Source organism: Aquarana catesbeiana, linkage group LG04, assembly GCF_042186555.1.
Source record: "Aquarana catesbeiana isolate 2022-GZ linkage group LG04, ASM4218655v1, whole genome shotgun sequence".
Taxonomy (NCBI): domain Eukaryota; kingdom Metazoa; phylum Chordata; class Amphibia; order Anura; family Ranidae; genus Aquarana; species Aquarana catesbeiana.
This window is the reverse complement of record NC_133327.1, coordinates 135,198,321-135,212,617: the sequence shown is the minus strand read 5'-3', so window position 1 is coordinate 135,212,617 and position 14,297 is coordinate 135,198,321. Positions and strand designations below refer to the sequence as shown.

The following is a 14,297-nucleotide window of genomic DNA, read 5'->3' as shown; positions in this document are numbered from 1 at the left end:
TTATAGCTTCCATCAATGAAAAGCACACTATGAATGGAGGATGGGTGGACCAATAAATTTCCACCTTCTCCATCCATAAATTGCATTTCATTGATGGAAGCTATAGTACAGCTTTTGTAAATGGAGGAGGGGTCATATAGGGCCCTGAGCAGAGTTGACACTCTTGATGAGTACTTGTGACAGGTGAAGCACTCAAATTAAACCATACAGCGCCTGGAGATTACAGCGGTGGGGTTTGGGGGTAGAAAACTTCAGATTTTTACTAAGACAGCCTCCCTCATTTTGAGCTGCAGCTGTTTTCTGTAAACTCCAGACAAGATCGGGCTGAGGCAGAAAAAGCACCCGCCTTCTGCCTCCACATCACGCAACCATCTCCTGCACTGCAAAACTTAGCAGCACTGGCCTGGCAACTCCTCTCACCCTCAATTGTTAGTTCTCCCCTGGAAGCACAACTCTACTTTGGTACCTTATCCCCTTCCTCAGTTCTGCCCCAACACCACCCCATTTGGATTCAACTCTCCAGTGTCATGTGCGTCCCCCTGCCTATGAGCTGGAAGTTGGGGCATGGCTGAGGGGAGAACTGCAGGAGTGAGTGGTGTAGCAAGGCTGGATGTGATTGGGCTGACCAAGAGTTCTGAGCAGAAGGAAAAGACACCACAGGGGGTGGGAGAAGGAGAAAGTGAGGTGGCAGAGGAAGAGGCCAGATAGTTTGGAGCAGCGCTGGGGGTTCCCTGGCACTGAAATTCTTCCAAGGTGAGAGACACAGTTGGGGTTCATTTCATCACATTACACTGTGAGGCCCCGTCTCATATAACTGTAAAGTGGGTCACCTCTACTGCTTTGCACTAATGGGCCTCATATCGGTTTATAATATGAGACCCTCTACTAATTATACCTATCATTTAACTCTACTATGGGGTCTCTAATGTGTTGTCTACCTAGTGCCTGCTATGTATGTGGATCTACCTTCTACTTATGGAACATTTACAGGACTGCAAGGTAGATCAACAGACTTACATAGCGTGGACTAAGCAGGTGGCAACATATGGTAGTGCATTGCTTTACAAAAAAGGTTCATGTGCCATTGTAGGCACATACAGTAATGCATGTTAATGCACTGCAAAATAAGCCAATGAGCCCTTACTGTTGGGGCATGGACGGTTTTGGAAGAAAATTACCGATCCCTGGTCAAACTAAGGTTCAGAACTACTCCTTATTTAAAGCAGACCTTCCCCCATTCTAGCAAGGTCTTCTCTTCTGCTCCCCCCCCCTTCAGTCTAATGCCGCGTACACACGACAGGACTTTCCAGCAGAAAAGGTCCAACAGAATCATTTCGATCGTGTGTGGGCTTCATCAGACTTTTTCTTTCTAAAATTCTGACGGACCTAGAAATAGAACATGTTTGAAATCTTTCCGACGGAATCAGTTCCTATCGGGAAAACCGCTCGTCTATATGTTCCGACGGACCAAAAACGACGCAAGAGCAGCTATTGGCTACTGGCTATTGAACTTCCTCTTTCTAGTCCTGTCGTATGTCATCACGTTCTAAACGATCGGACTTTGGTGTGATTGTGTGTAGGCAAGTCCGTTTCAGCGGAACTCCGTTGGAAAGACCGTCGGAGTCTATTCTGATGGAAAGTCCGGTCATGTGTACGCCGTATTACACATTTGCATGAAAAAAAGTAAAAACTTTTAAATTATTTATTTTCTTTCTAAATCCTTGCCTAGGGAAATATGATGTTGCAGGCCCCCATGTATGTGCAGACATACGCTGTTTCCTGGGATGTGTAATATAGACATCCCAGAAGACAGTTTAGGAGACCTTGTGCATGTGCAGAAATTCCTCAGGGTCTCTGCCAGATCTATGGGAAGTGACAGAGACCACATAGAAGTTCTGCACATGCAGTGTGCATGCTCCAGATTAAAGCTGGCAGTGTGGGAGAAGAGCGGTGAATGGGGAACTTTGATTTCATGCAAGGCATTACTCTTTATAATGATTTTTTTTATGGGTTTCTGTGGATGCAAGTTTTTTTTTATTTGAACTCTATTGTTCAACTCTTGATATGTATCTTTTTTTTCAGCTTTAGTAACTTCAAGTTCAGTACACAGTAAGCCTCGGTTCACACCAGAGGTGGCACGACTTGCAGGTCGCCTCACCGAGGCGACCTGCACATGACTGCCCTGGCGACTTGCAAAACGACTTCTGTATAGAAGTCTATGCAAGTCGCCCCAAGTCGCCCCCAAAGTCGTACAGGAACCTTTTTCTAAGTCGGAGCGACTTGCGTCGCTCCCCTTAGAACGGTTCCATAGCACAGAACGGGAGGCGACTTGTCAGGCGACGTCCCTGTGTGAACCGAGCCTAAGTGGATCCCATGAAGGTCAACCCTGCTTATATATTTTTTTTAATCCTCTGGCCACTTTCTAGCAGGTTTACTTTACCTTTTGGATTTTTCTCTACAGGTAATAAACTCAAATAGTCCTTTTGGCCATTGCTTATCATAAACCAAAAAAGCTCATCTTGCTACTGATATGTCTTCACAACGGGGCAATTGTGATGGATTTCAGTTCAAATGTAAACTAAATTTACCACAATTTGAATTACTAAATGTGTGTATCTACATATGGAAATATAGTGGGTATAGAAAAGAATCACCCCCTTTAAAAATAATCACATTTTGTTGCTTTGCAGCCTGAAATGAAGACAGACACAGTTTTTGTTTTATCCAGCTGTATTTACTCAGTGCAACTTATAACATCCAAGTGAAAGATATAACACCAACATGTCAGAAAAAAAATTTAAGAAAATTCGAAAACAGAATTACTGAGTTAGAAAAAGGAAATGTAACTGAACTTGAGCAGTTCTGCAAAGAAGAGTGGGCAAATATTGCAAAGTCTAGATGTGCAAAGTTAGTAGAGACATATCCCAACAGACTAAAGGCTGTAATTAAAGCAAAAGGTGGTTCAACAAAATACAGACATAAGGGGTCCTTTTTCCAACTTAGTGATTCTGTTTTTTTATTTTTTTTTTTTATGACATGTTGGTGTTATATCTTTCACTTGAATGTTATAAGTTGCACTGAGTAAATACAGATGAATAAAACAAAAACTGTGTCTGTCTTCATTTCAGGCTGCAAAGCAACAAAATGTGATCATTTCAGAGGTGGGGGTAATTATTTTTTATACCCACTGTATAGGTAATGTTCTTGGTACAAAGGCAAACAACAGCTCCCTATACACTGGCAGATATCCCTGCTAAATGCAAGTGTGTCAGCTGGATTTTTAAATGATTCCACCATACATGGAGGAGAATGATTGTATAGTAATATCTAATATTTTGCTGTGAAATTAACTGATTCCATAAAATAGTTTTACAGTAGCTTGTTACAATACCTTTTTCTAATACATTGGACACCTATCCCGTGAAGACTTGGTGGCATCTGCTCTGAATAAATGGCATACCTGCAGTGGTGAAGTGGACCATGAAGGAGAAGCGAGATGACACCAGAAGCTGCAATGATATTAAAGAAGATGGGGCACTGTTTTGGAAAATACATCTACAATGTGGTGTACTAGCCATCCAAATAGAGGTATCTTTGTGTCTAGCTTTAACGTACACATGTATGTAAAATGTTGCTTCATGACAGAGCTTAGCCCAAAGTATTTGTGTATACAGCTTGAACCATCCAGGGTGGGGGCAGCTGACAGGGATGAGGAATGTGAGGGCCTGACTGTCCCTGAGTGGGTGATCTATTAATAATTCCAGGGAGCTCTGGCTACAGACACACACTAGAAATACTCCATGGAAGTGCCAGAAGAGCAGAACTGAGCACACAGCCATACACAGCCTTCAGATCTGGTGAGTTATCGGTGACAATAGTGTGTAATTATACTGCTTTCCAGAAACTACAAACATCCCCATGCACCTCTCCAGCAATGCAGGTCCATCACGACTGTTATATTACTTCTTCACCATCTGCCAGGTTATTTTAAAAAGCAGCATTACGTAATTGCTAACGGTAAACACGTCTTGCAGACATCTGATGCTGGAGAAAGCCATCAGGTTCATAGTGAACAGGCAAAGCACCTCATTTATTAAGCCCACCACATTTTGGAAAATGTTTTATTTTTGATGATTCTACAAGAGGATCTATGAACAGCAGCTTTGTTTGGTATCAGACACCGATTGGTGCCCAATGTCTGTGATGCATTAGTTGTGTGTTTCAGTAAAGAACGTGCTTAAAAACTTGTGGGGGAAATTTGTATTTTATTTAGAAGGTAAACCCAGACATGTTATATGGAAAGGGGTATAATGGAAATATCTGCATGGTTCCACCCACTGTTCTAAAATGAGGAATACACTTCTTGTTTTAGGGATTTATGATGGAAATGAGGCATGTAGTATTACCTTCTGTTTTAGGAGGATTTACTGTGCTTGACATTTATTTGATTAGGTAGACTTTTAAATGGGACCAAATTAGATACAAAGAGGCTTGATTAATCATGTAATTATATATATATAGTATGTACCATGACAGCGTGGTTGCCATTCAGCCCCTGAAAAAACCTACAAACCAAAATTGTCCCAAACAGACGAGGGTCCAAGAAAAAGTGGGACTCATAAGAAGGCAACACGAATTGTGGAAGTCATATCAAAAAGTATTTATTGTGGTACAAAAATATGATACATGTAGATAAAAGAGTATAGACCGATGACTATACTGCCCTGGATAAAAAGCTTGGGGGGGGACACTACAACATGTAACAAAGTACAAACAAACAGATGTCCGGCCGCCCCCAGGGGGATTAATGACAGTTTTCAACCTTACTCAGCATTGCTGAACACTTCTCATTGTAGTAGGTTGAGCAGACATCAATTGCCCTGACGTCCGGACATCTGTTTGTTTGTCCTTTGTTACATGTTGTAGTGTCCCCCCCATCTGTGTTTGTATTGGTCGACCCCATGTGATCGACCGAGCTTTTTATCCAGGGCAGTATAGTCATCGGTCTATACTCTTTTATCTACATATATCATATTTGTACCACAATAAATACTTTTTGATACTTCCACAGTTCGTGTTGCCTTCTTATGAGCCCCACTTTTTCTTGGTCCCTCGTCTGTTTGGGACAATTTTGGTTTGTATACTTTTAAATGGGCAAGGGCTTAACAATTAAAGCCACACTGCAGATAAAACTTCTTATTTAATTTTGGATAAGGAAGGAAAGGCTTACACCCTCTTACATTTATCATAATGAAATGTGTTATTAATCTTTGCAAATGCAATACATAACTGTGTGTAAAAGTAAACAGAATAAAGATATTGACATAGACCAGTTGTTGTCAACTTTGATTGATATGGGGGGCTCAAGTGCGGCTAGGGTTGCCACCTGTCCAGGATTCACCCGGACAGTCCGGGTTTGGAATCAAGTGTCCGGGTTTCAGTCTGCCTGAAACCCTGACACATTATTCAGACAGGAATGTGGCTCAGAACAGGGCTTGACAGGAGGGAGAGGGGGCACTAAGTGCGCTGCATTACTATTCTCTTTGGTGTGCCCAAAGGTGTCCCAAGCCTGTTACAATCCTATAATGTATACTAAAAAAAAAAAAAAAATTACTGCGAGCCACTAAAATGTTCGGGTCTGGCTTGAAGAAAAAGTAGCAACCCTTAGTGCGGCCCTCGACATCACCAAAGGGCTGCATATAAAATTCAGTGAATATTTAGTGTCAGAGGCAGAAGAGACAGGATAGGATATAACAAAAGACTAATGTTATGATACAAGGATGGTCAGAGACTGTGGATGTAATACAAGAGATGATCAGAGACTGGAAACAGGATATAGGAGGTATAGACTAAAGATATGATACAAAAGATGGACAGAGACTGCAGACATGATACAACTGATGGTAAGAGACTGCAGACATGATACAAGAGATGGTAAGAGACTGCAGACATGATACAAGAGATAGAGAATATGGACATGCTGCATGAGACTTTCAGAGACTGTGAACATGCTATTGGAGTTGTTGGAGATTGGGGACATGCTTCAGGAGACAGTCATTGAGAAGAAATGTTACATGAGACTGCTATAGTGCAATAACTACATAACTGTATCAGTGGTATAACTCGGTAATAGGGAAACACAGATTAGTGACTGCAGGGACTCCACGAGGCACACAAAAAGTGCCAAAGGGCCGTATGCAACCCTGGGCCACAGGTTGGGCATCAGGGACATAGACAACGTGGTCATCACATCAACACAGGAGGCAGAATGGTCTGAAAATAGTATGTAAACCACTACAAATGTTTTATCATTTGTTACAACGTCTAAACCTCTGCTAGACATCCCATTGTACCAGAGGTCCATGGGGAAGGGATTGTCATGGTCCCAAGGCCATCGACAAAAAGTGTAATGTTGGCCAATAGTCATTCTTTTGGAGATATGAGCTACCTTATTCTGTGTGGTGGTTTGAATCAGAGTAAGTCAATTTCCTATCCTGTAGAGAGAGTAAAATAGATAATAAATAGAAACTGAATAAGAATAATAAGTTGGTGAAGGATGGTAAAGGTTAAAGAAAAAAGGGGGGCTCTGTGAGGTTTTTATTGCCATCTGTATCCCTATTGGGGAGATTTCAATACATTTCCCATTATAGACAGGAAGTGATGGAATATATCTCACTTATAAAAGAAAAGTAATATATCTCCCAACAGGCATACAGAAAAAACATATTTGCAGCCTTTTACAATTTTGTTATTGATGCCTGAGCCTTCCTGGCCTAAAGATGCTTGCATCCCCATTTCTTATATAGACATCAAAGGGACAGCCCAACAGAAATTTAAACTCTTCCCAAATATATATAAAAAAAATTGGTGGAGTTTGGCTTTAATGTGTTGACAAACAGTCTGGCACTCCTACTTCTATAACAGAAAATGACTTTAATCCCAGGTAAAAAGAACAAGGTTATGGGTTATAATATGGTTCGCTTGGTCCCATCACTTGCTACAGCCCCATCTAAAACAATATAAGCTCCTAGTATATACATATACAATACATACCTCCCAGACCTGTAAGATTGGTGAAGCACAGAAAATGTAGGTAAAGAACAGACTTTTGCACCCCCACCCTCCAGTCACATGGCCCATAATAAATTAAGCATACTTTAAAGCAGACCTTTTAGCTAAGAAATATCACATCCGTCCTCCACAATATTAAAAAGCCAACTTTTTTTTTTCTTTGCTTCTACCTATTTCTTTCTCTTGCCTACCTTTCTTTTCTCGACCTTTGGTTTGCACCTGCCCCTTCCTTGATTCTCGCCTTAGCGAGTGTGATATGTAAGTCTGGCCATACATTATACAATTTTCTTGTAAAATTTTTCTTTAGATTTACCAAAACCATATAATATGAGGTCAAACATTTTAATTTCAAGGCAGGCCCTTGCACCACACAGTTGAAGGCTGATCTAAAGGAAATTGAATAAGAACATTGTATAATGTATGGCCAGTTTATGCCTTTCACTGGAGCCTTCTGGGATACTCACTTCACATATTCCAGGAGGCAACAGACCCACAAACAGAGAAGTTGCACAATATCTTGCTCTCTTGGCTAAGAGAAAGAATTAAAATAGACCATGCATGTTTGAGATTTCGTACCACGTTATCAGGGAGCCAGCTGCAAGTCTATGAAACAGACAGCTGGCTCCCAGTGCCAAAAAAAAATGGTTGAGTGGAAAGAGTAGTGCATTACAAGCACTCTAGTTGTGAAAAGGGCAGATCTGGATTCAATGGCATTGTAAGTATATATTCTCTGCTTTACACCCACTAGAAATTTTCCAATCACTACTTCACATTATATATCAATGTTTAAAATACGCAATGCAATCATCTGAAGAAAATATCAAAGGCTTAGTGCAATAAAAAAATTGCAAACTTGGCCTCTTTCCCCCCATGTCTCCCTTTACTTTCTGATCACCTGCTATTCCCTTGTGCTCTTTCCTACGTTCTTCACTTTTCCCCTTTTCTTATTTAGTTTCCTTCACTTTTCTGTCCTCTTACATGCCTGTGTTAAATAACACAAGGTCTATGTTATGGCGCAGCACTTTTTCACTACCATCCCTTGACTCTCCATACATAATCAGCTCACATGCTAAGATAAGTGTCATCTTGCTTGGTACTTGTGGCATGCTGGGTTCACATTCCACAACATTTCTCAACAGTCATATATGTATGTGCAAACTGACCTTGAAATACATTTTTGTAATCTTGTAAATCCCAATAAAAAACTTGCAAGCTGCACTCCCCCTAGTCAGAGCGAGCACCATTAAATACCTGGGTGTCCACATCTCCAGATCCCTCCTAGACTACATAACCCTTAATATTGAACCCCTATACGCTATTCTCAAGACGCAAACATGGTACCATCTCCCCCTTGGGGTTATTGGTCAAATCAATCTAGTTAAAATGATCCTCCTCCCCAAGCTACTCTACGTCTTTTGGCAGGCCCCGCTCTACATCCCTCCACGCATATTTAAGTTTATGGAATCCATCCTCAATACTTTCATCTGGGGCTCCTCCTAACATAAGTTGTCGTGGCAGGTCCTGAAATGCCCGATCGACCTCGGTGGCACCGCACTACCTGACCTCTCCCTCTATTACATAGCATCCCAACTCTCTCACTTCTTCTATTTCAACCAAATTGATAAAGAAAGGTACTCCACTCTAGTCTGCTCCCAGGCCCCCGGCCCAGTGACCCATTCCTTCCAGATCTTGTTCTGCAGACCCCGTGGCTTACCCCAAACGGGCGATAGGAAACACATGCTGTTTCACCACTGCAAGATTTGTCAATTGGCCATGCACCTCAGCAAGGCACCCACCCCCCACTCCCACTCACCTCTGTGGGACAACCCACATATGCCCGAATTCACCTCTATCCCCGATCATGGTCTGTGGATCAATAAGGGGGTCATATACCTGTCGCAAGTTGTAGCCAATGGGATGGTAAAATCTTTCCAAACCCTAAAAGATAACTTTGCCTTATCCAACCACATGTTCTTCCGATACCTCCAACTCCGGCACGCACTCAACACTCAATTCAGGGACTCCATCCCAGCACTTGAAATCATACAATTGGTGGACATTGCTTGGGGAGGGGACCCCAAAAAACTCATCTCCCAAATCTACAGCTACCTCATGCTGCCCACGGCAACTACCATCGCCCACCAGCTAAAAACCCGCTGGGAGCCCGACCTGGGCACCGTGTCGGACGAAGACTGGGAGGAGGCACTTGGCACCAACAGAACCGTATCCCCTAAGCTATCTGACCGCCTTACCCACCTCTACATCCTCCATAGGTCGAATCTGACGCCCCACCGCATCTCCAAATATAGACTGGGGCAAAACCAGTCCCAGATGCAACCACCCCAACAGCTCCTTCTACCACCTACTCTGGACCTGTCCGTCCATACAGGGATACTGGACCCAGGTGGTTCGGTTCCTCCACTACCGCATGGGCTCCCCACTGACCGTATGCCCCCGACAGTGTGTGCTGAGACTCCTCTCACTCTCTGAAGGCGAGAAATACTTAACCTCCCTGGCGGTATGATTATGTTGGATTTTAGGTGCTGAAAGCGTTACAATTATTTTATTATGGAAATTTGGCGTTTTATATTGTAGGCCTGTAATTCTTATTATAGGCCTATAATTCCACAGACCCGATCATGGTCTGTGGATCAATAAGGGGGTCATATACCTGTCGCAAGTTGTAGCCAATGGGATGGTAAAATCAAGTTGTAGCCAATGGGATGGTTAACACACTTAAATCTGTTGAAACAAGAGTCTAGTAGATATCCCAGGTATGATGAAGTTTGAAACACAAAATCATAAATTATAATATAATAAATACATGTAAATAATTGAAAAAATAATAATATAATAATAATAAAATAAATTTCCCCACAATTCACTATCGCTCAATTCTGCAAGTGTTCTAATTTACTATCGCTGTTTTCTAGCTGGTCTAAAGCCACTTTTGACCTAAAGGGACACTTTTTGGTTGCTATGGACAATCTCAAGTTTCCAGGCAGAAAGAACAGTACATATAATATAAAATTGCATGCAGGGCAATGGACAAAGCATTGGGGACAAAAGGGATGTGAAATGATTTCATACGGTACTGTAATCTGTAAGATTACAGTACTGTATGTGTTATGATTTTTACAATTTTTAAAATTTGCCGCAAGGCTCCGCCCCCATGCGTTGCGACAATCACAGGGAACAGAGTCTGGCACAGAGAGGCTTCAGAGGAGGACAGAGCCCACAGACACCGCGGGATCCTGGGGACAAGGTAAGTAACCTGCACCAGGATCCTGCAATGCAATCCTGAGTGTGGCTCGGGTTACAGCTAATGGTGCTGAAATTTAACCCCAAGCCACATTCCGGAATACCGTCAGGGAGGCTACACATATTCCTACAAGAAACATTATTCTTGGCCAGACTGCAGATCGCCAAGTTGTGGATGAGGGGGGCCCCCCTACACTGCATCAGAGCATCAGAGCTGTCAACAACACCCTCCCCTACAAAAAAGTGCTGTACATTCACAGGAGCTGCCCAAACAAGTACCATAAAATATGGGATAGATGGCTGGAAGATACCTCCACCTGCAACGCAGAGGATTAGACATACTCTCCCCTGACCATTCCTCTGGTTCGCCTCGGGATCCTCCCATCTCCCCCTGGCGGGCTCACATTGTCAGGCTACCCAAGAGACTGTAATCTGCTAGCATTTTTGCTGATATCTGTTGAGACGCTATGTATGTCAACAAGACCGTTCTGTATGTAGTGCCTGTTGCACTTTTTCAAATGTATGCTATTATACTTTATATGCTCAATAAACGTTGTTTTTATAAAAAAAAAACTTGCATGGAAACAAACAAAAAAAAAGAAATAGAAGTTAAAAGTGGGACATAGAGGAATGCTGGAATGAGGGGTTAGGTTCTAAAAGAGGTATAATCCCTGCAAATGGGGAATAGTTGAGAGTGGTAGATATGTGAGAAAAATCGAATTTGTTCAATACACCTAAGTGCAGATAAGCGCCATTCACAACAATTATATTTTCTTTCACTTATGTTTTTATTAGGAGAGGCTAGAGATAGTACACATATAAGTTACAGCAGAATTCATGCAGAATTGCTAACATAGAATCTGATTTACTAAAACCGGAGAGTGCAAAATCTGGTGCAGCTCTGCAAAGAAACCCAATCAGCTTCCAGGTTTTTTATCAAATTCAGATTTTTCAGTTTTATTAAATCAACCCCATAGTGTCCCAGACCACATGGAAGTAGGGGATGATAAATACAACAAGATGAAAATATTCTCTCCAGAACACTGGGGTAGATTTACTGGTACACTCAGAATCTGGTGCAGCTGTGCATGGTAGCCAATCAGCTTCTAATGTCAGCTTGTTCAATTAAGCTTTGGCAATAAAACCTGGAAGCTAATTGGTTTCTATAAAGAGTTGCACCAGATTTTGCACTCTCCAGTTTTAGTAAATAACCCCTGATGCGCTGAAAATACATTACCCTCCCTGGCGGTATGATTATTTTGCAAGGAAATTTGGCGTTTTATATTGTAGGCCTGTAATTCTTAACAATAACACACTTAGATCCGTCCACCAAGAGTCTAGTAGATATCCCGGGTATGATGACGTTTGAAACACAAAAACATAAATTATAATATAATAAATAAATATAAATAATTAAAAATAATAATAATATAATAATAATAAAATAAATTTCCCCACGATTCACTATCGCTCAATTCTGCAAGTGTTCTAATTTACTATCGCTGTTTTCTAGCTGGTCTAAAGCCACTTTTGACGTAAAGGGACACTTTTTGGTTGCTATGGACAATCTCCAGTTTCCAGGCAGAAAGAACAGTATATATAACATAAAACTGCATGCAGGGCATGGGCCAAAGCACTGGGGACAAAAGGGATGTGAAATAATTTCATACAGTACTGTAATCTGTAAGATTACAGTACTGTATGTGTTATGATTTTTACTTTTTCTTTCTTAATTTGCCGCCAGGCTCCGCCCCGTGCGTCTTAATGCTCGCAGGGAATGGAGCCTGGCACAGAGAGGCTTCAGAGGAGGACAGAGCCCGCAGACAGCGCGGGGGGACATCACAGGATCCTAGGAACAAGGTAAGTAACACCGCACCAGGATCCTGCAATGTAATCCCGAGTGTGGCTCAGGGTTACCGCTAATGGTGCTGAAATTTAACCCCGAGCCACACTCGGGAATACCGCCAAGGAGGTTAAACAGAGACAATAGTGAACGGTTAACCAGTAGAACATTATGGTGCGCACAGCAATTATATTTTAAATGATATTAAAGTGTATTAAAAGGCAATCTTTTTTGTTTTGTTTTGGGTAGAGTGGTACTCTTTGTCAAGTATTTCAACTTCAATATGATTTTTTTTTTTTTAAAGAAGAACTTAACTTCCCCTTTATGTTTTTTTTTCCCCTCTTACCTTGTTTGCTGCTCAAACATATATGGCCAGCAAATCCAGCTTTGTCTGTTGTCCACTGCCTCACGCGACGCCTACGCTGCTATCTTTTAAACTGACATCATCAGGAGGCTGTCTCTCTCCTCCATGTTCCTGCACCCAACCCTCTGATGACGTACCACTTCACATGTTGGTCACTGGGTCTCTTTAAAGCAGCACAAAAAGGAGCCAATAGGTCATGCTGCTGTGCTCATGTGCTAACAAGCAACATACTAATAGGTTAAACGTGCTAGTAAGATAGCAATCACTATCCTCTGAAGAAGTCTATTGTGACAAAACGCATCAGACAGGGCCCTGGTTGTGAAGTCATTGTGCATGTGTGCTTAATCGAGTGGCATGTTTTTATTATATGGTCTCTTATCCAGGTCTCTTGTGAGTAGATTTCCAATCCAAAAAAAGGTTATTTTAAAGATAAAGCACTATAGTCCCTTTGCTCTTGTTCATGCTGCCCGGGACCTTGGCTACGATTGGAACTGGGGTGTCCTGAAGCTGACAGTTTTCATCTCAAAGGCTACCTGGTGGTTTTAAGGCACTTTCCTGCACACAAGCGTTACTGACCTCTTGGACCTTGGGGTTAGATCTCTTGGTATGCAGGTGGTGTGTATCTGTGGAGGCTAGGGTCACACATGTCCAGCTGCAGGTTTTCAGTCCGTAGTCCCGTGCAGTTTTGTTCACCGGTTCAGGAGTGGTTCAGGTGTGAATTTTTACTTGAATTCCCACCTGAACTGGACCCGAAATCGCAGAGGACTCTTTTCAAAAAGGACCGCGGCCACCCCGGACATGTGTAATCCGACTTTATTGAAAGCTTGTAGAGTTCACATGTTTTGTGAATTGGATGCAGTTAATAACGCATCCGATTCGCATATATGTGAACCGAGCTGAAGGTTTAAAGTCTTCACTGTGGATTGCTGGCACATGTAGTTTACACATCAAATCAAATTACACTATTAGTTTTTGTTTATATATTGAGTGTCATTACACTATGTGTTTATCACTAAAGTCACTACATTCAGTTTGATCTGATTTCTATTATCATTTAAAGGGACAGTGCATATATTTTTATATATATATTTAAAATGGAATACCTACCTGCTACATACTCATTTAAGTGGCTGTTGTTTGGGAATTTCAGGATTTTTATGGATTACAAGTCGATCATACAGTTTGTATATTTGAGACTACTATTTCTAGCTTGCTGATTGACACACCAACATTGGATGCTATTTCATTGCAGTCTCTTTTATATGACATTACAGGCATAGTTCACCTTTACCAAAAAAACTGCCTATGCAGATAAGGGGCATCTGTAGATAAAAAAAAAATTGTGAAGCCTTTACCAAGGTTGAATGATGCCCTTGCTATAGGTGTAGGCAATTTGCACATCTCACAAAGCCTGACTGGAAAACTCCTAGGACAGTGCTAAGAGATGCTTAGCTGTTACTGTTCACCTTTACCATCACAGAAATATGCTCTTTCTAGGATTCAAACCCCCTTATATGCACTTTCTCCCCTGATGCAGTAGTTTTGAGTTCAGTGTTTGAGAGCTTGCTCCTGTGATTTTTAATTACATACAGCTAGGGGCAGATGAATAGCCCTGTATGTAGACATTTTGGGGTTGATTTACTAAAACGGGAGAGTGCATAATCTGGTGCAGCTGTGCATGGTAGCCAACCAGCTTCCAATTTCAGCTTGTTCAAATAAAGTGATTGTAAAGTCAGAAGGTTTTTTATCTTAATGCAT

The 14,297-nt window shown here is 41.7% G+C and overlaps 1 protein-coding gene across 2 annotated transcripts in view; it reads left to right on the top strand.

The window, feature by feature from the left end:
- Window positions 1-3,750: 3,750 nt before the first annotated feature.
- The window catches only part of KLHL30 (kelch like family member 30), a 101,437-nt gene continuing 90,890 nt past the window's right edge, over window positions 3,751-14,297 (top strand). For both annotated transcript variants that reach the window (XM_073625698.1, XM_073625697.1), the window contains exon 1: window positions 3,751-3,857. The gene's annotated coding sequence lies outside the window, so the exon portion shown is untranslated. The remainder of the gene's footprint in view (window positions 3,858-14,297) is intronic.